At 40.2% G+C, this 24,561-nt stretch overlaps 1 pseudogene; it reads right to left on the bottom strand.

The window, feature by feature from the left end:
• Positions 1-22,197: 22,197 nt before the first annotated feature.
• On the bottom strand, positions 22,198-23,326 carry LOC110539602 (dnaJ homolog subfamily A member 1-like; annotated as a pseudogene).
• Between the last annotated feature and the right edge of the window lie 1,235 nt (positions 23,327-24,561).

Below are 24,561 nucleotides of genomic sequence, written 5' to 3'. Positions count from 1 at the left end.
AATTCCAGTTATCCTAATCTGAAGATTAAATAAGACAAATTGTTTCGCCTAGACCTCAGAGTAGAATAAACTATTCAGAAAGACATATCTATCCAAAACAAAGCCCACAACAGTCCAGCAGCCTGTACCTTCTCACCTGGATAAAGGGACAGAAATTGTGACATAGTCTCCTCAAGGGCTTCTGTTTTGTGAGGGACTCTGGAAGCACAGAAACACGATACAACTGATGAGAGAGCCTAGATGTGATAGGAATCCCCCAGACACAACTTAAAGGAAAATGTCTGCACATCTTTTGAAGAAAAGAGAGCAGCCAGGATGAAAGAAAGTGAACAGGGCAGAAATTTTAGTATCTATGTGGGTAAGCCTAAGTCCCCAACTGTCTCCGTAACTCGTTATACCTCAGGGTCCGATGCTAAGAACATAACTGGATGCTAATTCAAGGGTGGAAATGCCCTGGTATTTGCTACTGGCTGGTGTATGAAAGGTTGGTCTTAACATTATCATTATGCTCTGATAAGATTTTGCATGCCAAGTTATTGTATTTTAGTTTTATTCAGTCAGTAAAAGGCTTTACCTGAATAGATCAAGCCAAATTAATAAACTCAACGCAGAAACAAAGAAGATCAACAGCAAAATAACTGTGAGCAGCACTTCAGGAAGCCTGAATGCTGCAGAGGTGTTAAAGCAGAATCTGCTGGGAATCTGTAGCTTTACCTGGGCAGTGAAAGCCTTGGCAGAATTTGTCTGTAAGCTGTTACAGAATCCTCCAGATTTCTGATGCTTGGCAACTTCCGGAGGGGAGTCTTGAATGATTAACTTTACTGAGTTTACCCAAATACAACTAAAGCTATTTATTCTCAGATCATAGCCTCACGCTGGGCATCTACCCATGTATTCTGTGCACAGGCTACAAACAGCTTTCTAAAGACAAGATGGGCTAAAGAGAGCCCACTTTAAACTACTGGTGACCGTGTTCTGATCACCAAACACTGTGCTTCTAACCTCAGAGGCAAAGACACAAAACTTAATATCTGTTCTGAGAAATGTCATACATAAGTATTATATTAATATCATTTCCACACTTCTTTCTCCCTACTCCTACCCTGTCCAGGTTGTACCCTACTACCTCCCAAATTATTGATCTCTTATTCTTTAGCTAGTGTGCGTGTGTGTGTGTGTGTGTGTGTGTGTACATGTGTATGAAACTTTTTGAGTTTATTAGTGTTATAAATATAGATAATATATGTACTATATATGAATATGTAATTTTATATTTATATTATGTATACACATATACAGTTCATATATTACTCGTGTGTGTGTGTGTGTGTGTGTGTGTGTGTGTGTGTGTGTGTGTTTAGGGCTGATCCCTGGGGATTAAATAACCTATCAGGAGGCTTGTCCCTAAAGAAAACTGATTCACTTTCTCATTAGCCATTAAGTGCATGTTGCTCTTCTTGTAGAGGTGAGGCCTTAGGAGATTTTCCCCTATCCATACTGACTATCAGTTAACATTGTCACTATGCAGGTTTGGGTTAGGCAGTCAAATTATAGATATTTCAGCACAGACATTATTTTATAAACTTCCCATTGTTGAAATCCAGAAATGAAAGACTGGGGTATTCAAAAGGAATCATGTGTATAAATAAAATTAGAAAGGAAAATTGTGGAGGGATTTTAATCCAACAACATGTCTGCTCTGGCAAGATATTACATCCAAAGACCTAGGTCTGTTTGATCCAGCTGGAATACAGACTCACCCTTAGTACACACCTTTAATCCCTCTGGCTGGAATTAGTACACACCTTTAATCACAAACAATGATGCCTAATTAAGGAGTAGGCAACATGAAGAATCAGAAAAAGATTTGATAGAATGAGTCAGAGATAGGATACACCTAATTCTTATGAGAATGACAGGAAAAAGAAGCTACTTAAGAGTAGTACAGAGAAAGAGAGAGAGAGCAGTCTGGTGTAGTTCAGTTCATTTTGGTGAAGTTCAATGAAGTTTAGTTGAGTGTAGTTGAGTTCATGGAGTTCAGAGGCAGTGTTTTTCCAAGCAGAGCAATTCAATGAGCAGCTGAGGGAAGCCAGCTTGAGTCAGTCAGCTTGGAGAGGAGTTTTGAGACAGAACAGCTGAGTTGAACCAGCCAGCCAGAGAAAGAACTAGAATGGATGATCTTATTCAGCAGTAAGTCTCAGAGGCTGAAAACATGCTAGGTCTAGGTTAGAAGATGGAGGCCAGAAGCTGAAGCCCTTAAGCTCCAGGATTGCAGAAGATTAGATTGTACTGATGTAAGAAGCTTCCAGGCATAGGGCCAGGGATAGTTTAGATAAAAATGTTCTGGGTTCATCTCAAGCTATGCATTCAAAAAGCTTAGGTATGGCTCTCATCTCAATTCCTTTTCTGAGGAAATGAAACAACATTTACAAAAAAAAATAGAAAATTAGAAAATTTCTATATTCCCATGAAAAGACTGAGGAAAATACCTGGGAAAACCTTAAGTTTATATGTCAGGATAGTGCGCCATGTGCCACTAAAATAATTATTGTTATCCTAAATAAAATAAATATTGTTATCCTAAAATAACAATAACTAAGTGCTAAAAAGCCATTTGTCCATATTTAATAGAATTATCCTTTAAATTGGGGCAGAAATTAAAGACATTCCCCATTAAGTTGCACTGTCATTTCAGGAACAAATTATAGGCACAAATTAAATAGATAATAGAAGAAAATGAACTGAATCTAACAACAAAATTTAACTCATTACTAAAAGAACACAACAATAAAAGGGGGAAAAGTTATATCACATGCTGAAAGGGAATAACACAAATTAATTCCTTCTAATCAGCAATTGTTTTAAACATAAGTTAATTAAACTCTCCAATCAAAAGACAGAGGTTGATAGAATTAAGTAAAATTCATCAACCAGATTCTGTCTAGCAAGTGACTCCTTTCTGATGTAAGTTATCAACTTAGAAAGTGAGAGGATGATCATGGAATTCAACGCATAAAACAACCAAAAGAAAGTTATGAGTACATTCAGATTTTCAAGCTCACTAAAGTGGACTTGATTTTTTTATTTTAATTTATTAATTACACTTTATTCACTTTGTATCCTCCCATAAGCCCCTCCCTCCTCCCCTCCTGGTTCCACCCTCCCACCCCCTTCCCTCCATCCCTCTTCTTCATGCATGCCCCTCCCCAAGTCCACTGATAGGGGAAGTCCTCCTCTCCTTCCCTCTGATCTTAGTCTATCAGATCACATCAGGAGTGGCTGCATTGTCATCTTCTGTGGCCTGGTAAGACTGCTCCCCCCTCAGGGGGAGGTGATCAAAGAGCAGGCCAATCAGATTATAAAAAAAAGATTACAAAAGACACTGAGAGGCACTATCCATTAATAAAAACCCCATATGGTGATAACATATAATAATTATAATTGCTTATGGCTAATAATAAGGCATTATGATGTACAGAAAAAAGTAGAGATCTGAAGGGAGCAATAGATTCAATAATAGTATAATATTTTAGTACTCCATTTCCAAGAATAAACAGGAGAAGCAGATAAGTTCTAAAAGCAAGAAATACAAATGTGCAGCCAACACTTAAAGAGGTCTTCAACATCCTTGGTTACCATGGACTTTCAGGTTAAAACTACTTTTAAGATTCTTTCTCATCCCAAGTGAAATGGGCCTTATCAGGCATCCAAATGACAAATGACATCAAACACTGATGTGGATGTGAAGAAAGGGAACTCCTATGCTCTTTCTGGTGGGGTTGTAAACTAGTGCAGCCACTCTAGAAATCAGTCTGGAGGTTTCTCAAAACAAATAAATCCATCATATGATGCAGCCATATAAAAAAAATCTTTATATCTTTCTACAGAGATACCCTAGAATTGCGCTGCTCCCTACCTCAGTCAGTGTAGTTTCTTGTTAGAGTGGGTGCTGGCGAATGAAAAGATGCATCGCCACTCAAAGTACAGAAAAGAATTGGTTGTGAGTGCTCAGCCCTAAGTGGGACATCTATTATCATCCCTTCTACTGAGGCTCAGGCAACATCCCAGGAGGAGGGGGGGAAGGAGAAAATACAAGAACCAGTAGATAGAAAGAATGCTATAGGATGCTACCCTCTGGACATGATGTGGCTATTGCAAGTATGACTCACAGCACTGTGGTCACTATGCAGGACCTGCACATGAGTAAGAGATTTAAAAATTCCAGTGTGTCTTTGTGTGTGTGGCTTTGTGTGTGTGTGCTGTGTGGTGTGTGGTGTGTGTGTGTGTGTGTGTTTGTGTGTGTGTGTGTCTCTGTAGATGTGTGTGTGTGTTTGGGGGGATGCTTGCACTGAGAAACTATTAGCAGTTGATGCTGCAGGGGCACAGAGAATCACTTTTCTTTAGAAGTGTGGACACTGGAAGATTCCCTATATACCAGTGAGTGGCCCCGTGCCCATGCAAGCAAGGACTCAGTGGGTTAAGTAATAAATAGTATTTTTTAATTTTAATTTTTATTAATTACAATTTATTCACTTTGTATCCCTCCCTCCTCCCCTCCCTATACGATCCTCCCTCCCCCTTCTCCACCCATGCCCCTCCCCAAGTCCACTGATAGGGGAGATCCTCCTTTTCTTCCTTTTGATCTTAGTCTATCAGATCTCATCAGGAGTGGCTGCATTGTCTTCCTCTGTGGCCTGGTAAGGCTACTCCCCCCTCAGGGGAAGGTGATCAAAGAGCAGGCCAATCAGTTCATATCAGAGACAGTCCCTGTTCCCATTACTAGGGAACCCACTCGGACACTGAACTGTCATGGGCTACATCTGTGCAGGGGTTCTAGGTTATTTCCATGCATGGTCCTTAGTTGGAGTATCAGTATTTTTAAAAGAGCATAAATTTGAAAGAAGACATGATGGGCCTTCTGAGGGGCATTGTGGAGGAGTGAGAAATATATATGGTCAAGATACATTATATACATTTATGAATTTTTCAAGGACTAAATAAAAAAATTAAATTTATAGACGACAGACAAAAAAAAGAAGACAGACATTAAGTGGAAATAGTTACCCTTTTCATAACTAGTAAGACAATATTGTTAAAACATCCATAGTATTCAAACCAAACTACAGATTCAATGCAACCTCCTGTCAAAATGCAAGCCGTGTGTTTTGCAGAAATATACATAAAAAAAATTTAAACTTATAAGGGATTTTATGAGTGTCAATATAGGCAAAGAAAGAGGAAAAACAAACTTGTAAAAAATATAATGGAGTTATAGGATTCATATTTTTTATATTGAAACCTATGAATCTACAATAATCAAAACAGTGTGATAACTCCAAAAAGACAGTCATATAGACCAGCAATATAGATCAGATATAAACCTTCCTTGTGTATGAGTCTGTGCGTGTGTGTGTGAGGTAGGTGAGTGAACGCACATGCATGTGCGTTTGTGTGCCTGTGGAAGCCACAAATCAACGTTGGATGTCTTCCACAGACGCTTCCTACTTTAGCTTTTGATAATGAGTGTCTCACTAAATCTGGAACTCACCGATTCTGCTAGGCTGCTTGTCCAGCAAACCCAGGAATCCCCCTGCAGCCACCTCCATGATGCTGGGGTTATAGGCACATGCCGGAACTCTGTCTGTTCAGGTCAGTGATGGAGATCTGAATGCAAGAACTCATGCTTGCATAGCAAGTACTTCCCTACCTGAGACATCTTTCTAACCAAACAATATCTTTTCATAAGATGTCCAACAGTGAAAGAGAAGGACACCATTTCACATTGCTGGAAAAAAAAAAAAAGAAATGCACATTCAAATGGGAAAAGCTTGATTCTAACCTAATTCCCTCTGTAAACATTAACTCAAGCTGAATCACATAGCTAAGTGCAAGATTTGAAACTTTAAAATCCCTTGAACAAAACAGAAGACATACTGGGCTTGGCCATACTTTTTTTTAACATGATGCTGAAAGCGTAGGGAACAAAGAAAAATGCATTGGAACTCATTAAAACTTAAAATCTTGGAACATAAAAATAAAACAATAAAGAAAAGGGAGATACACAAAATGAGATAAAAAATTCAAAAATCACATATCTAACAAGGCATTCACGTCACGAACATGCTGAGAATTCCCTAAACTGAACAACAAAGATAATCCAATTCAAAACTGAGTGCAGATCTCAAATAGACATTTTCCCAAAGAAGACATACAATGTCCAAGAAACCTATGAATATTCAATAATGCTAGTCATTAAATAAATACTAATTTAAACCACAATCATATTCTACCTCTAACCCAGTAGGGTGGCCATTTTAAAAGAACACAAGGACATAACATTTTTGAGAAATTAGAATCCTTGTGCGCTATTGGAGTGAATGTAAAACAGAACAGGCAGAATGAAAAACAGTATGGCAACTGCATAAAAAATTTAAAGTTAGATTTCCATATGATGCAGCAATTCTATGTACCTCAAAGAGCTGAAAAAGGCTTTTGAAAAGATGTTTCTATGATAACATATATATATATATATATATATTCAAGACTATTATTATATATTAGCAAGACTATTATTCATAGTAGGTAAAACATGGGAGCATCCAAAATTAATATGATGGATGAATGGCAAAATGTTTCACATACACACAGGAGAATATGCAGTGCAAAAAGGGATGTGAATTCTGATTTCTGCTGCAATATGAATGGAACTCGAAGACATTATGTTAAGTGAACTAAACCAGTGACAGAATACTAATGCTGTATGATCTAGCTTTTATGAGAAACTTAGAAAATTTAAAATCATAACATACAACCTAGAATAGTGAATGCCAGAGACCTTGATAACAGAGGAAAGTGAAGTCCATGGTTAATGAATTTAAAGTTTCAATATTGTAAGATGCAAATAGTGGTAACATTAGCACTGTATGTCCCAACACTGAATCATACAAGGAAAATGATTATGGATGTGAATTCAATGATGTGAATTTTACCACAATAGCAAAAACTGAAAAATTTATAGGACCACAGCAGCCAGACATAGTGTGAAAACTAAGGGTAGGGCTAGTGTTCATATCAGAGTGAAAATGGAGAATTCTGGGAAACACAGACCTTTGAGTTATTTTTAAAAACGTTTATACTTCTACAAGTCAGACAGTTTGCCAGTGCAGGCACTGCACTGCACTGGCAAATACTTCACTTGACTAAGTCAGTTAGAAGAAACATCATGAGTTTTGACAAATATGTAGCTTATTTTTGCCTCCTTAGGTCATTATACATCACCAAAAAAACATATGAGCAACCCCCTCCCCCAAGTGACACTTAAAATAATTGATTCATTGCCTGAGTATTTCTCCTAAACCATTTCAACAGCATCAATATTTCCTTTTTTATTTTCTTATTGAAAAAGTCTCAGCAATTAACAAGTAACTATATTCGGGGGCTTTTCGTTGGGGGCTGGTAACAACGCAGAGCATGCATTGAAGTCTGACAAACACGTTGCTTACTGCTGTAGGAAGATTTGCTTTCGTGAAAAACAATTCATTCACAGATCGTGCCTTCATCTTATTAAAGCTTGCATCAGTTGTGTTGTGAAAGACCTTGGTTCTTGTCCTACAAGAAATAGTGCTGATAACAAAGCATGGTTTTGTTTTCTAAGTAAGTGTGGTAATGGCCAGGGCAGTATGGTACAATATTTTTTCAATTTTATTTTATTTTTATTAATTACAGTTTATTCACTTTGTATCCCAGCTGTAGTCCCTTCCTCCTCCCCTCCCAATCCCACCTCCCCTTCCTGATCCCATCCCATGCCCCTCCCCAAGTCCACTGATAGGGGAGGTCCTCTTCCCCTTCTTATTTAGCTCAGTACACCGGGAACTCAGAAGTTTGTTTCAAGTGACTAGCTGCAATATGCTAACAACAACACTGTTATTCTTAATCCCTTGCAGAAAGTAATGTAGAAAGTGTTACAGTTAACAACACTCCTTATGTTCTTAAAAACATACACAGATGAGGGGCATCTGGGCTGTTTCCAGCTTCTGGGAAGAATGGATGTAGAAATTGTGGTGCATCTACACAATGGAATACTACTCAGCAATGAAAAATCAGGAAGTCATGAAATTTGCAGGTAAATGGTGGGACCTGGAAAGGATCCTCCTGAGTGAGCTATCCCAGAAGCAGAAAGACACACATGGTATATACTCACTCATATAGATATGTAATATTTGATAAACCTACTAAAATCTGTACATCTAAAGAAACTAATCAAGAAGGAGGACCCTGACTAAAATGCTCAATCCCCATCCCGAAAGGCAAAGAGGAAGGACATCAGAAGAAGAAGAAAACAGGAAACAAGCTAGAAACCCGCCACGGAGGGCCTCTGAAAGGCTCTGCCCTGCAGACTATCAAAGCAGATGCTGAGACTTATAGCCAACTGTTGGGCAATGTGCATGGAATCATATGTAAGAAGTGGGAAATAATAAGATCTGGAGAGGACAGAAACCCCACAAGGAGAGCAACAGAACCAGAAATTTGAACACAGGGGTCTTCCCAGAGACTCATACTCCAAACAAGTACCATGCATGGAGATAACTAGAACCCCTGCACAGATGTAGCCCATGGCAGTTCAGTGTCCAAGTGGGTTACATAGTAATGGGAACAGGGACTGCCTCTAACATAATCTGATTGGCCTGCTCTTTGATCACCTTCTCCTGAGGGAGGAGCAGCCTTACCAGGCCACAGAAGATGACAATGCAGCCACTCCTGATGAAATCTGATAGACTAAGATCAGAGGGAAGGAGAGGAGGACCTCCCCTATCAGTGGACTTGGGGAGGGGCATGGGTGAAGAAGGGGGTAGGAGGGTAGGATTGGGAGGGGAAGAGGGAGGGGCTTATGGGGGGATACAAAGTGAATAAAGTGTAATTAATAAAAAAAAGGAAAAAAGCATACACAGATAACTGAAGGACTTCAAATAATTGTATTTCTGCTTTGCCCTGTAATAGCTTTAGTGGCATCATTCCCATTTCCCTGTGAGACAAGAAACAGCTCACTGATGTTTTTCTGCCAAGTCTTTCTCTAGTGAGCACACACACCTGGACCACACAGTCCTCGCCATTTCATCCCACCAAGTGAAAACTACCAGACTGATTGTGAGTGGGACATCAGAACAGCTAAGCTTCCAGGTGGGGAAAATGACAAAAGCCAGCAGCTGGTTACAGCAGCCCTCTAGGAACAGGTGCCAAACATTCTGCTTCATCCTGGAGGTTTGCTGTGCTTCAGAGCACATGAAGAAGATGATCCAGCCTTGGATGAAGCATCTGAGCACTCACTGGGGATGAGTAGGAAAAGCAGCCTCTTAATTACGCAGCGTGGGCCAATGGCAACCATCAACCTCAAGGTGAATCCAAGTTTGTATTTCTAATTGTCCAAAGTTGTTAATTTCTTCCTTTCCCATCTTAACAATTCTCACTTCTTCTTTTTTTCTTCCTTCTTTTCTTTTATATTTTATTTATTCTTTCATGGTTTGATACCCACATATCTAAAATTCTTTGATTCCATTCTCTCCATTAATCCTGTCTCATCACCCTCCCCATCTCACTCAACCCTTTCTTCTCAACAGGTTCCCTTCTTGTTCTCATTTCTTTTATGTTTTTGTTCCTTACTGCACTTAAATACAGTTGCTTGACTCAGCATGATGGAAGTATTATTTATTTGAGCAAGAGAAACTGACCAGTATCTAGGCCACTAAGGAATGTGACTCCCCTCCCCAGCAAACACTAACAGACATATCTCCTCTTAGGAGTGGGGACTCATGAGTCCCTGCACCATCATAGTGGGACACTGACCAGCCCCCTATGTGCAGATGTTATGCAGCTAATGACAGCTGCTATGAGCTCACGAGTACAGCCCTACTATGTCCAGAAAGCATTTCACGGCATTCCTCCCTGCCTTTCAACTCTTGCATTCTCCCCACCCCTGTTTTCACAAAGTTCCTTGAGCTTCAGTGGGACAGAGAATGATGATGATGTCCCGATTAGGGTTGATCACTTGACGGTACATATACATGGTGCTTTGATCAGATCAGTGCATTGACTATTCCCCACAGCAAACAGAAGCTCCCTAGACTAAGGCACATCCTGACCGTTGGCTTTGCCTGAATTTGGTCACATTTCTCCTAATTAAAAAGTCATTTGAGTCATGAACTCAGTGACAGGCTCTCTGGTCACCTCCACCTGGGAGGAGCACAGAGGAAGACAATGCAACCAGTCCTGATAAGACCTGATGGGCTAGAGTCAAATAGAAGGGGAGGAGAACCTCCCTTGTCAGTGGACTAGGCGAGGGGCCTAAGGGGAGAAGAAGGAGGGAAGGTGGGATTTGGAGGTGATGAGGGAGGGGTCCACAGCCAAGATACAAATTGAAGAAATTATAATAAATGATAATAATTTAAAAATGTTTAAAAAGGTCATCTGAAAGCCATTCACTCTGAGTCTGGCTTTTCATGATTGAATTACCTTTGCTGTCTCATTGACAATCATCGTTAAATACCAGTGAATGCTAGGCCAACTTTGCTCTCATGAAATGTTGGCTGGTTGATCTAATTTACTCTTAGACTTCATATTACTGAAAGTTTAAAACTTTTGCTTTAGAAAACAACTTGTACTCTTAGTTTCAGACCATCTGCCGAGCACCAGGATATTCTTGGCAGTTGCAAGCATGAGAATAAAGTGGTCTAAAACTTTGAATAGAAGATTCCAGCTGGGACTCATCCCAAAGATCTCAAGAGATGAGGTCTATGCCAGAACCAAGGTTATCACAGAAAGGATGAAGAGGAGGATACAAAAGGGGGGAGCCGTTATGGGTTCATCTTATGAAATTTGAAAGTTTTACATGTATTTGCAGCCTGAAAGGGTAGAGGAGACAACTGAAGATGGATCACATGACAATTCCAGATAATGATTTCGGATAATGGCAAAAATAAGGGCATGAACTCTAGAAGAGCCCGAAGATGAGGGAAAGCTGTGGTTATAGATGTCACCTTTGGGGACCTATGCAAAAAGTTAAGCATAGACATGTATGTACCTATACACGCGTTGTTAGCATCACCCACGTGGTTTCCAGTTTGTCGTAATTGCCTATTCACTTCAAAAATCACACAAATTCCTTCAAATCATGTGCTTAAAATGAATAACGTTCAATCTAACCCTTTAGAGTATTATAAAGAAAATATGGCTCAAATCAGCACTATATGTGGCACATCTTTTTACCAATCTTTTACTGCCAGGCAAAAATGACTTTAGAAAAAAAGTGGGGCAGTGTATTTATCTGTAGTTTAAATTGCTTCAAGGTGTCTGACAGGGAGAAATTAGAACACAGTTCCCTGGTCTAATATTTTACCAGGCCATTAAAACTCACATTCCTCCTAGGGATTCAAGGGAATCATTTATATCAGCACAGAGGGTGGCTAACTAATTTAGGTAACTCTAGTATTGCTGCCTCTGTCCTCATCCATGCCACCTGCAGTGAGGCAAGGGCATGAGTTAAGTGTGGAGGAGTCTGCCTAGAATGTGTGGGTACAGGTTTGGTCAGGCATGTAATTGATGTTTTTATAATGCTACATCCCTGAAATTGACCAAGACATCAGAACAATAACTTCAGTTTTTAAAATCCATAAAGTCATTACAAAGAGATTATTCTCGATGCCAACACATCGATACCTTTGCATAAATCGACCTGTTCAGAGCAAGGAATGGGATCAGCAATTTTCCTCTAACCATATACACAGTGGCTGACCATTTTGTTTGTGGCATCCTTGTGGGGGCTGAGAATAAATTAAGAGTTAGAGCCCACAACTCTGTGGAGTTATCATCAGCCTTATGCTCCTGTCTGAAGAAACTCAAGCATTACTTCCCCCTTTCTCTTCTAGTTCTTCATAAGCAATCTGACATTATAAGTAGCTACATATTGTTTCCTGGCCAGTTGTCCTCTCTAGACTATGAGCAGATTAGGAAATGGACCATATTCTTCTCTTCTTTTCTCTCCCTGGAATACAGAAGGTAGCACATAAGAAATGGTAAGTAGGTGTTGGCTGAGATGAAAATGGAACCCATGTTCTTGTTTTGGGAAGATATGATGAAAGTGTTCTGGAAATAAAATTTATATGGCAAAAAAGTTTCAGTTAGATTTTGTGAGAAAATGCAACAGATAGGAAAGCAGTACATTTTCAAAGCTCAGAAGTGTTAAGTAAAGTTTGAAACCTATCATTGTTTATATTAGTTTAATTGGAGAAAGTTGTTTTATTTCAGAGTGTGAAAAATAACTATTAAAATATAGCGTTATTTTATTTTCTCTTTGGGTCTTTATTTTTTCCTAAACCTAAAATTTTTATTAATTATTTGGGAATTTCATACAATGCATCCCAATAACACTTGCTTCCCATTCCTTCCTTGTCCATTCTCACTCTACTCCACCAAGACCCCAAAGCCTCTGCCAAAAACAAAACAAAAAAAACAAAAAACAAAACTACAAAACACCAGTCCAATGTGTGTTGCCCATATCCTCACTGAAGCATGGTCAAACTCCCAGTGGCCAGCCCCTTAAAGAAAACTGAGTCCTTCCCCACCCTCTCTCTACCATAAACCAACAGCTATGAAGAGTTATAATTCTGCATAGGTATCACAGTTTTGAAGGACTCTCTTTAGTAGCTTCCTGTCTACTGTAGAAGCCTTCACTCTCTCCCTTTCTCAGTTATGAGTCTGCAGTCATCGACACCACTATAAAAGAAGCTTCCTTGCCAACAGCAGCTGGTGGCAGCATCGTGCGCATACAGTAACATGGCCTCTTTTGGTCTTTAATATTTTAGAAATATGGTCAAATAAAGCAAATAGTATCACCATCATCATCATAATTAGCATCATCATTATATGTAGACATATTTGTAATTAAATTTTAGAAAGAATCTAATCTGTTTTTGAAACATCCTTCCTATGTAGCTCAGGCTGCCCTTGAACTAATGATCTTCCAGGCTCAATTTCATTAATATGGAAATTACAATCATGTGCCATTATATGGAGGTGCACCTGGCCTAATTCTGCCAACAAGTAAGCATCTACGCAAAAGGACTCCCCAGATGAATGTTTAATGTGGCTAACAGACATGCTGAGCTGCTGAGTCCTGGGTCCTGAGAAGTTACATCACTCACTGTAGTATGACTAATACATCAACTGAGACATGAGAATGGTGGATAAATACTTCTGCACAGCATAAGCTTAACTTGGGGAGACCTAAAGCCATTTGTAACAAATAGTAAAACATGCTGTCAAAGCTAAATCAGAGTAGTCACTTGAGTAGGGAGAGAGAAAACAGCTAAACATTCTTTTGCTGTTGATGTGAAGAACTATGCATGTGCCAGAACCTCAGTCAACAGCAGGTCCAGGCACAACACTGGAAGCAGTGTCTTTCCCCGGTTAATGATTTTCATGAAATCGCTTACACAATAGTAGCTTATGGAAGCAGAGATTGAGCTATCGAGTCAGGAGACTGGCCAAATATCACACAGGGAGGTGTCGTTACACACTACGTGTCAAGATGGGTGGTTAATTCATGCAGGGCAGTTGTCTAAGTACCCTTGGGTTGTTCCAGTTCGTGCCCCCTTTCTTAGAGTTCTCAACGATAACTACAGAAGCGCTGGCAGCACAGTGTCCCAGGATGAGAAGGGACTGTCTGGAATAACCCAGCCTCTATCCCTGTCCTCTTTAAAATGGAATGCCTTCAGCACATTAACTCAGCAGATCTTATTCCCACTGAGCATAAGACTCAAGGCAGACTGTTTGCAGGTTTCCCAGCTGCAGTTAAAGTAGAACCAGCAGAGATGAGAAAAAGATGACAGCTTTTCTCATCCTGTTGGGCTAGTTCACCACAATTTCCATTCCTATTCCTTCGCTGTCTACCTGTGAGACTGAAGTTGCTTTGTTTTAACGAGTATGAATATTTGTCTCATCAGTCTTATGATGGAAGTTGTAGTGCAAATGCATGGACTGAAATTTTTTGTTTGTTTATTTTTTAAGTACAATGATGCTCATTGCTATCCAATATGTACTTGGAGTTGTCCCCTAGAATTGCTGTCTCTTGTGCACTCGATCTGCTTCTCAAGGTGTGTTAGGCCCAGCACAAGCCTAATTTTCAGAAGCGATGAAGAGAACTCAGGAGACCAGATCTCATTGTTGCAAAATCGCAAGAGGTTTATTTTAACCACTGTGCAAATGGGGTCACCCCTGCCGGTCAGCAAAGAGTGGCACCTGGAGACACGTGGGAGATTTGAAGTTGCAGTCTTGGCAATTTAGGATTGGATGAGGAAGCTATAAAATAAGATAATTGGTTAGTCTTAGGTGCTCAAGCTTGGCCAGTCCTGCCAAGTGTGGATGCAGCTGCAATTAAAGGTGGGGGTGGTTAGCTCATCCTTGAAGATCAGGGCTGCAGGCTTTTGGCTGGAGGTCAGGAGCTACTCAGAAGAAGGATTGAGGCCATCTGGGTTGGTTGCTAAGAAACACTATCTCGAAGACAAGGGTCTGGTCATTCTTTTTGCTGAATGAAGGTCATTGCTTGCTCACATTTTTATATCTGTCCTCACAGATAGGGTCACATTCCTCTGTTCTCTGGAAAGGTACTAAGAGGCTTTAGCTTAACCTGGATCTAAAACTCAAAACTATAGTCTTTAGAAGACATACAGGTTACAAAGTTAGTCTAACCCTTTCATGTGAATGTCAGGTGGCTGACAGTCGAAGAATTGGAGTCTTGGCAGATTATTTTCAACCAGAAGCAGAGCATCTTAGAAACTAGGATTGAATAGTATGGAAGTCCAGGGGCCAGGTCCAACTGTATATCCATTCAAAGATTGGGAAGCCTGTCTACAGTGACACTACAGTTTGCATCTTGAACATGTTTCAAAGAAAGGCTCCTGTATTGAAGGCTGGCCCATGTATCCAGCCACGGTGCTCTAAGGATACTGTTAGGAGTGAGGCCTCATGGAAGAAAGATAGTTAAGGGGGTGGGGGCATGCTCTTGAAGGAAGACTGAGACCTGGCTCTTCCTGTCTGCTTCCATCTCCCTGCTTGCTGTCTGCCATGATGTGAGCAGGACTCCTTCATAAAATACCCTTACAAGGATAAGCTGTGGTGCCATGGGCTCAAAGGGACCAAACCAACTTGGACTGAAAGCTCTGAGTCCCTGAGCTACAACAACCTTTTCCTCCTTTCAGGTTAATCTCCTGCAGCCACATGTGACAGACAGGCAAAACCAACTAGTACAGAAACAAGCCATTTGAAAAATAACTAGAAACCCAGGAGCTGATCTGCCCAGTGGAGCGCAAGCAAGATCAGAGGAGGCTGGAGGCCCAGAACTCTGATCGTGAAAACATTCCTTAGGCAAACCAGCACCCAAACTGCTGCCCGACTCCGACTCCAAACATGCACACCACAGGAGGTTTTAGCTTGAGCTCTTTTGATGCTGTCTTCTTCGTATTTTCTGGAGAGTCTCCACAGGAGACTGGAGGTCTCTTCTCATAGCCTTCTGTTTATCTCATGGTAATATTAGCCTTGGATTTACCTGTTAGTACTCATTTCAGTTAGCATTTGGTCACCTTACTAGAGGACGAGATTTCCTGTGAATATGTAGAGAACCCTCAGGGCATTGTCAAGCTCTCCTCAAGACAGTTGTCATACATTCTCTTATGGGCTCTGTTCCAACATCAGCCTTCAATGTGGCCTTTCCTGACAACCATACAGAAAATAGAACATCATTTTTCCAGCCCTTATCTTATCTTATTTTCACTCACAGATCAAATTTTTGTGAGGGGTTGGGGTGTAGCTTTGTTGGTAAAGTGCTTTCCTAGTATGCCTGAGGCCCTGAGGGAGGGAGGGAAGGAGGGAGGGAGGGAGAGAGGGAGGGAGAGAGGGAGGAGAGAGAAAGAGAGTTTACCTCTGTGATTTAGAATGACACCTTTGTTTTTTGTTCAACAAAGGGAGCATAAGCTCCGTGAGGGAGAGACTCTTTTTCACCTTCTCCACAGAACTAGAGGAAAGCAGTAGCACAAAAATGTTTCCTTAAGGACTGAAAAAAGAAAACTCTAAACTTGTCATGTGAGGAAAGTCATGTTGCAGAAAACTGTGGTAAGCTTCTTAATGAAGGTGAAATACACGTGCAAAGTAGGATCCAGGCTTCAGCTAAGCATGGACACCTTCCTGCTGCAATAGACTCCTAACAGGTTATCAACAGTACTCATATTTATACTCTGAACATCCTGGTTTGGATGATAATTAAAGGTCATTCTAGATAGCAAACTAGAAGAACTTTCTGCTGCACAAAGAAAAGGAAGTGATGATGGCTGACAGAGAGGGTCTCGACTTCCTGATTGTAAGCACCAGAAATCTTACTTGGATTGGTTCTCTTTCTTCATTTGAAAGAATAAAAATATCACTGTAAACCCAGTGCTTTGGGAGTCGGCCAGAGTAGGAGTCTGTGAGGGGAACATTGTCAGAAGGTCAAACTGCTTTGACCATGCATGCAGAGGGTGGAGGAATGGAGGGATTGGGACGGGAGGAGGGAGGAAAACAAGGCGGGGGCTACAAAGTGAGTAAAGTGTAATTAATAAAGAAAAATAAAATAAAAAAAATAAAAAATATACCCGTGACCTATTTAATTTATTGTGTTCTTATTGTACAAGGCAAGCTCAGCAGCAGCATATGTGTTATGTGTGTGTTATATGTATATGTTTATATATATATGTTATATGTGTGTTTGCATGTAGTTGCTCTTGTTCATGTGCCACATTATTCATGGCTTTCTGCATGTGTGTGTTAAACATTCATGAACAAATGCTTGCACCTGTGTGAGTACACAAATGTATGTGGGGAGTGCATGTGTGGGCATGTATGTTTGGAGGTCAAAATTAATGTCTTTATCTTCCTCAGTTGTTCTTCACTGTATTTACTCAGTCAGGGTCTCTACCTGAACTCAGAACTTACCCATTCCAGCTAGCATAGCTAGTCAGAGCGGCCCAGTGTCTCCTTGTCTAGGCCTCCTTAGAGATTACAATTGGTCCCCACACCTGCAAGACTTATGTGGGTGCAAGGATTCAAGCACCATCCTCACACTTGCAGGACAAGCAGTTTATCCACTCCAACCCAGAACCATTCTTTTACATTTGAAAGCAAACAAATAAACCAGCTTAGTGCAAGGACACTAGCCTAACAGACACAAACACCCAGAATAAATCCCAGCACACTTCCTCTCCCAAGCACTGGAAATTCTCTGTTCATCAAAGTCTCTAATGTTTGTGTGTGTGTATGTCGTGCATGTACATGGCTGTTTGTTTATGAGCACATATGTGTGTATGTATATACATATGTGGAGACTAGAGGTTGACATCTTTTTTTGGGGGGGTGAATGGTGATGATCATTTCAAATGTAAAATACCATGTAATGTAAACCATCACACATATATAGAGTTAACTCTGTAGGCTTCTTTCTCTTAAGCATGGAATATGGTCTATCAAAAAAAAATCATATAATGCATTTTATGTTTACATCTCAATCTCTGAATGATGAACTAGACATTTTTAATGCTGGGTAGCTTTTAAGAGTCAGAGGCCCCCTCGCTGGCTGTATCGCTTGGAAGAGTGGCCGGGCACTTCACACCTCAGTGGGCAACACAGCAGAGGTGGCCCTGGGGTAGGGGATGACAGGTGGTCCAGCCCTGAGGGCAGGGCTGCAAGGGCAGGAGGTAGATAGGAAGGGATGGGAAGATGAGTGGAATTGGGGTACACGATGTGAAATTCACAAAGAATAAATAAAAAGTTAAAAAACGGATTTCAAAGATTAGAAAAAGAGACTCAGAGTCCTTGCACTGGTGAAAAGCCGGTGTTTTTGTTTTGTTTCCATTTCTTTGCATAGATCTAGTAAAAATACTACAAGACAGGAACTCCATAAGGAGAGCAACAGAACCAAAACATCTGAGCACAGGGGTCTTTCCTGAGACTGCTATTCCAACCAAGGACTATGCATGGAGATAACCTAAGACCCCTGCACAGATGTAGCCCATAGCAGTTCAGTATCCAAGTGGGTTCCATTGTGATAGGAACAGGGACTGTCTCTGACCTGAACTGATTGGCCTGCTCTTTAATTACCTCCCCCTGAGGGGGAAGCAGCATTACCAGGCCACAGAAGAAGACAATGCAGCCACTCCTGAGGAGACCTAATTGACTAGGGCCACAGAAGAGGACAAGGGAGCCACTCCTGATGAGACCTAATTGACTAGGATCAGAAGGAAGGAAAAGAAGTCCTCCCCTATCAGTGGACTTGGAGAGGGGCATGCATGCAGAGGGTGGAGGAAGGGAGGGATTGGGATGGGAGGAGGGAGGGAAACAAGGGGGGGATACAAAGTGAGTAAAGTGTAATTAATAAAGAAAAATAAAATAAAAAAATAAAAAATTACTACAAGAGGATAAGCATGGCATTATTTGTTTATTTTGGAATAAAAAAAAATACAATGTAAAGAAGTTGTCCCAGGGCTTCTCTGAACACTCATGTATAATTGATGTTAATTAGAAGCAAGAAGAATTTGAAGAAGTGCTTACAGAAGACAAAACATAATGGATTTGTTCTGCAAAAGTAATAGAACGGTGCAAGGGAAGAACCAGAAAGAGCAAATAGATTTAGGTGAAGCAACCGTTGGGGAAACAGAGAACTAAGTGCCAAGGCTTGATGAAGCTGGTATTTAAATGAATGATATGGTTCCCTGGTGTATACTAAATGAGAGGGAAGATGAAGATACAGGGAAAGAAATGTTGCTAAGCTATGAGATTCCCCTAATGAGTCTATCATCACTATTATGTAATCTTCATTAATTATATTATAGCTAACAGGTTCTCCAAAAAGCAAAGCATATAGAGTAAAGCCTCTGCAATGACAAATCAAAATTCAAATTTCACTGATTTTCTGATTTTTCAGCTTAACACAGAAGTCAGGTTGTTGTTCATAATACATGTGGCTGTCATCAGTCAAGTAGGGAAAAGATAAGTTGTCATGGAATATTGCTGATTTAATAGAATTTATATACTGTCATTTGTCCATATGTTGGATTACCTTATGTCAAAGACATACACATTGTCTCATTGAGATAAGAGTGTGTGGATAAGATCTCCTGTCCAAGCTAGTAGGGATGTAACTTCAGAGGGTAGAATTGTGATGAGTGGGAAATGAAGCAAATGGAAAGAGACTGTGGTGAGTAACGGAGTCAATCATCACAAGAATGCCAGAATGTGAGAAAATGTAGCAGTGTTTGAGGGAAGCGATCAAAGAGCAGGCAACAGAGTCCCCCCAGAGACAACCCCCACTTCCCTTATGAAGACTCAGCTGCCAACGGCTACATCTGAGCAGGGGTTCTGTCTGGGTCCTCTCCTTTCATGGTCCTTGGTTTGGTGTATCAGTCTCTGCACACACATATGTATCTACACACAGGAATGCATCTGGCTTCTTTGTATATTATTATATTCTGTATAGCTTGACGCTTTACAAGCTGTAATTATATGAAGGACTGCAACAGGGAAAGACCTCACAGAGCCGCATACCTACCTGAATACCCTTCTTTGCATGTTGATAAACAATTTAGGATGTAATTTTTCTTCTCTTTAAGCAAAAGTTAATTGAGGTATACGGTTTGTTTTAGAGGGGGGATTTTGCTTTGGGACCTGTGAAAAATTTTAATTTCAGTTTTTTTATATTTACTTCTTACTTTACAATATTATACTTCTTTCATGTAATACATGCTATGTCTAAGTTTAAATATGAGTCAAAGATATCTTTATGGTTAAGTTTTCAGTCATATTTTTACAACATTCTATTCCTGCTCAAAAAGAGTGTCTTCTGTTTACTTGACATCATAATATCTGCATGCACTATGTGACAAAAGACAAATCGATGTAAAATTCTGGGTATGGTGTTGGGATAATTTGCTGCCACCAGAGTGTGTACAATGTTTTGTAACATGAGGAGGCTATTTATTTGGCTTTTCCCCAGCACATGTCTGTCAGTTCACCTCTCTTTCTGAGTACTGTCTGATAAGAAGCCTTTGAGACCTAAATTTTTACTTGGATGAAAGCATTGTCTCTTAGATTTAAAACTCTGTTTGGCTGAATATTTAGGTTTAATATTAAAATTATTTTAGACTAATATCACTTCAATCTATTCCTGGAATGCTAGGATAATTCAACAGGTGCAAATCCATAGGTGCCTTTAATATGATGCTTTTGACTTTTTAAAATTTTTATTGTTTATATTAATTACAGTTTATTCATTTTGTATCTCAACTGTAGCTCCCCCCCACTTCCTCCCAATCCTACACTTCCTCCCTCCCTCATCTCTTCTCCAAGTCCACTGTTAGGGGAGGTCCTCCTCCCCTTCCATCTGACCCCTAGCCTATCAGGTCTCACCAGGACTGGCTTTTGACTTTTTAACCTGTATTTATCAAGGATCAGCAATTGGAGTTTCTATTTCATTTATTATTTATTTATTTATTTTGGAGTTGCACTGTTTCCTTGTGATTCTGGTAGCCTGGAGCTGGTATGTGTATGTGTTTGTGTGTGTGTGGTGTTTGAAGACACAATAATTTCATCCAGGTTTTACAAACTAACTCCAGTAGGTAAACAGGCTGGAGTCAGTCTGGTCTTTCAGTAGGGTTTAGGGCCACACCCACCCACTGGAGACCATAAGTACCTTGGACTGCCCTTATGTCACAGCTGAGCCTACTTCTAGAAGCTTAAACCTGATTATTGAAGTCTGCACAAAGCTTACTGGTTACCCAAAAACAAACTAATCAAATCAAATCAAACCTCTGAAGGGCTGTGAGAAGTTGAATTCATTTTGATCTCTTTACGTCTCTAAAAGAACTCAAAGGCCAATAAATCCCTTGGTGCATTCACTGGGCTATCTGAAAGGGTGGGTGATATGGGTAAGCTGAAATTGTCTCTTGTCTTTTTCCAGTCATATTTTCTAATTTTGAGACTCTTAAGAGGTGTCTGGGATTCCAAAGATATTGTAACTTTATTCTGACATGAGAATGGTTGTTCAGTTGGTTTTTCTGTGGGGGGCATAAGCCTTGGAACCCTCACCTTTATGGTAACATCACCTTTTAGAGTTTCTTAATTCTGAGGACAAAGAGAAGTCTAATAGATGTACAGACAAAAATGTTATGAGCAAAGAGGTGGGGGGAAGTGATAGAGGATCCAATTTCTTGTTTACCATTCTGAGATATACCGAGTCCCACACAAACCTCAAGACACTTCACTGTGTAAAGTTAACTTTTTAAAAATGCGATTCTATTATTATATTATAGTGCCCAAAATATCTTTATTGTTTATTGATGCTAATAATAATTAGAATATAAGCAAATGCCTATTATCAATCTCACACACAATAGGGTTAATATGTTAATGTGAGAGAAGATGTTCACAAACAGACAAACACTAGGAAATGTATCAACCCCAAAACCCATGTGAATAAAATATGCAAGGATGGATATGGTTGTAAATGAGCAAAAAATCAGCATTCAGGATGTTGAGCTAGAGCATCATTATTCCAAGGCCATAATGAATCCTCTCTACAAAGTAAATGTAGACAAAGGAGGCAAAGGGTAGGAAAAGAAAGGAAGAGGAAGCAGAGATAGAAAGAGAGGAAGAGAAGAGCAGAGGAGCAAACTATGATTAAATGCAGCAATATCAACAATAAGCAGGGGTTTGGCAATAATAATACTGATATATATATATAACTAATATTTTAAATACATATTTAGCACAATTTTTGGAAAGCAAACTGTCTAAGAGTTTGCTTAAAAGGGGGGCTAAATGAACATTATGTAAATATAAAAATCCTTTAGTAAAATAAATATTCTTAATACAATGGGAATAATTTTAAAATGTGGTTTTAAATAAATAAACAAACATGTTTATATTAAGTATAGAAAGTAGGAAGGCAGTAATGCGTGGGAAAAGTTGTTGAGCTTTTATATGTGTGTTTATTCTTCATTTTACTTTTACAACACTATTATAGTTGAATATTAAAACAAAAACAATAGCCAAGTAGTGAGCGTATTATGATTACAGTCCTTCCCACATTCACTACTGCATATAGAACGTCAAAGTGTGACGGGCGCACTAAGAGGTCTGACATTGAGCGCCACCTCTGGGGTGATGTTCCTGGTCCTCGTATGCTTCTCAGTTATAACAAGGCTTTCTTTCCTGATTTGGATCAAAGTCCGCCAGTTCTACCTGATGCATTTCATCAGTCCCTTCCACCTCCTTCCTTTCGGGAAGGAGTTTTTCCAGCAAAGAGAGTTTATCAGGCGATAGAAAGCCATTTTCAGGGAAGTTTGCCTTATACTCAATGATTAGACATCCTTTTTCATATGGCCGATGGTAAGTTGGCATGCCTTCATGTAGCACACATTTTATATCTCCACGCTTGACAGTCTGACCTGGACGAGAGGTGATGACTATGGTTTGGTTGTCAAAAGGGGATACTGGTTTTTGGAGGCCACACAATGCTTCAACCAGCTGTATGTGCATACAACATGGAAAGGTCTCCTCTGCGTGTAACAGCAACATGGTCCTTCTGCTCTAACACAATGATAATGTCTCCTGGTTTCAGTCCTGGTTCTTGGTTTCCTTCACCACGGACTGTGAGCTTCTGACCATCTTCCATGCCATTATCAGTATGAACTTCTAAAATCTTCTTCTCTCGAACTATTTTTCTTCCATTGCAGTTTTTACATTTGTCTTTAGGGCTGATGGCGTTCTTCATGACTCTGGCTCTACGCGCGCACCCTGACTGAATTTGCTGAACCATTCCAGGTCCAATCAGATGAATCCTTATTTGCATGCCAGTCCCGCCCCCATCCCGCGCCCCTCCTGGCAGCTGGGGTAGCACTCCAAGGCTGGGCTGCTTCTTACCACCTCGGCCTTTACGTTTGTCACAAATCCCATTCATTTGCAGAGCCAGTTTTCTTCTTGCCCCGTTAAGCAAGTCTTCTAAGGTCGCTGACAGCTGATGCACAGTTTTGACCTCTCCGTTCTCTTTGCATCTTTCCTCCTTCTCCAAAGAACATACCAAAGATATCCATGGGCAAGCCAAAACCACCATCTGCTCTGCCCTCTTTAATCTAGCCTGTTCTCCTTCTTTATCATATAATTCCCTTTGTCTGCAATCAGCAAGAACTTCATAAACCACGCACCCAGTGTTCTGGAAAGTTCCACCCAGCCTGCCCCAACCAACTTCCTTTATCATGCATTGGAAATGTCAATGATGCTCACAAAATAAGAAAAATGTAGAAAATACTCAAGAAAATCATAGAAGAAAAATTCCCCAACCTTAAGAAAGAGATGCCCTTGAACATACAAGAGGCTTACAGAACATCAAGTACACTAGAAAAGAAATTCCTCCTGCCACATAATAATCAAAACCTCTGCACAGATGTAGTCCGTGGCAGTTTAGTGTCCAAGTGGGTTCCATAGTAATGGGAAGAGGGACTGCCTCTGACATAATCTGATTGGCCTGCTCTTTGATCACCTCCCTCTGAGGGGGGAGCAGCTTTACCAGGCCACAGAAGATGACAATGCAGCCACTCCTGATGTGATCTGATAGACTAAGATCAGAAGGAAGGAGAGGAGGACCTCCCCTATTAGTGGACTTGGGGAGGGGTATGGGTGAAGAAGGGGACGGGAGGGTGAGATCAGCAGGGGAGGAGGGAGGGGTTTATGGGGGGGGATACAAAGTGAATAAAGTGTAATTAATAAAAATAAAAAATAATCAAAACACTAAATCTACCAAGTAAAGAAAAAAATATTAAAAGGGACAAGAGAAAAAGGCCAAGCAACATATAAAGGCAGACCTATCAGAATCACACCAGACTTCTTAAGAGAGACGATGAAAGCCAGAAAGCATGTGCAGATGTCATGTAAGAGACCATAGATGTCAATTCAGACTAATATACCCAGCAAAACTTTCAATCAACATAGATGGAGAAAACAAAATATTCCACAACATAAACAATGTTTTACAGAACTTGAAAGAACAATTCTCAACTTCATATGGACAAACAAAAAATCCAGAACAGCTAAAACAATCCTGTACAATAAAAGAACCTCTGTCTCTTATCTCAAGTTGTACCATAGAGCAACCGTAATAAAAACTGCATGGTATTATCAGAGAAACAGGCTGGAATCAAATCGAAGACCCAGAAATAAGCCCACACACCTACGGAAGCGTGATTTTTGATGAAGAAGCCAAAACCATACATTGGACAAAAGTGTATGGTTCAACAAATAGTTCTGGTCTTACTGGATGTCGACATGTAGAAAAATGCAAATGGATGCATTTTTATCACCCTACACAAAAGTAAAGTCCAAGTGGATCAAGGACCTCAACATAAAAGCAAACACACTACATCTGTTAGAAGAAACAGTGGGGAGGAGCCTTAAATTCATTGGCAAAGTAGACAACATCTTAAACAGAACACAAAG

Source organism: Meriones unguiculatus, chromosome 7 (genome assembly GCF_030254825.1).
Source record: "Meriones unguiculatus strain TT.TT164.6M chromosome 7, Bangor_MerUng_6.1, whole genome shotgun sequence".
Classification (NCBI taxonomy): domain Eukaryota; kingdom Metazoa; phylum Chordata; class Mammalia; order Rodentia; family Muridae; genus Meriones; species Meriones unguiculatus.
The sequence above is the reverse complement of the archived record's forward strand: the minus strand, read 5'-3'. Positions and strand labels throughout refer to the sequence as shown.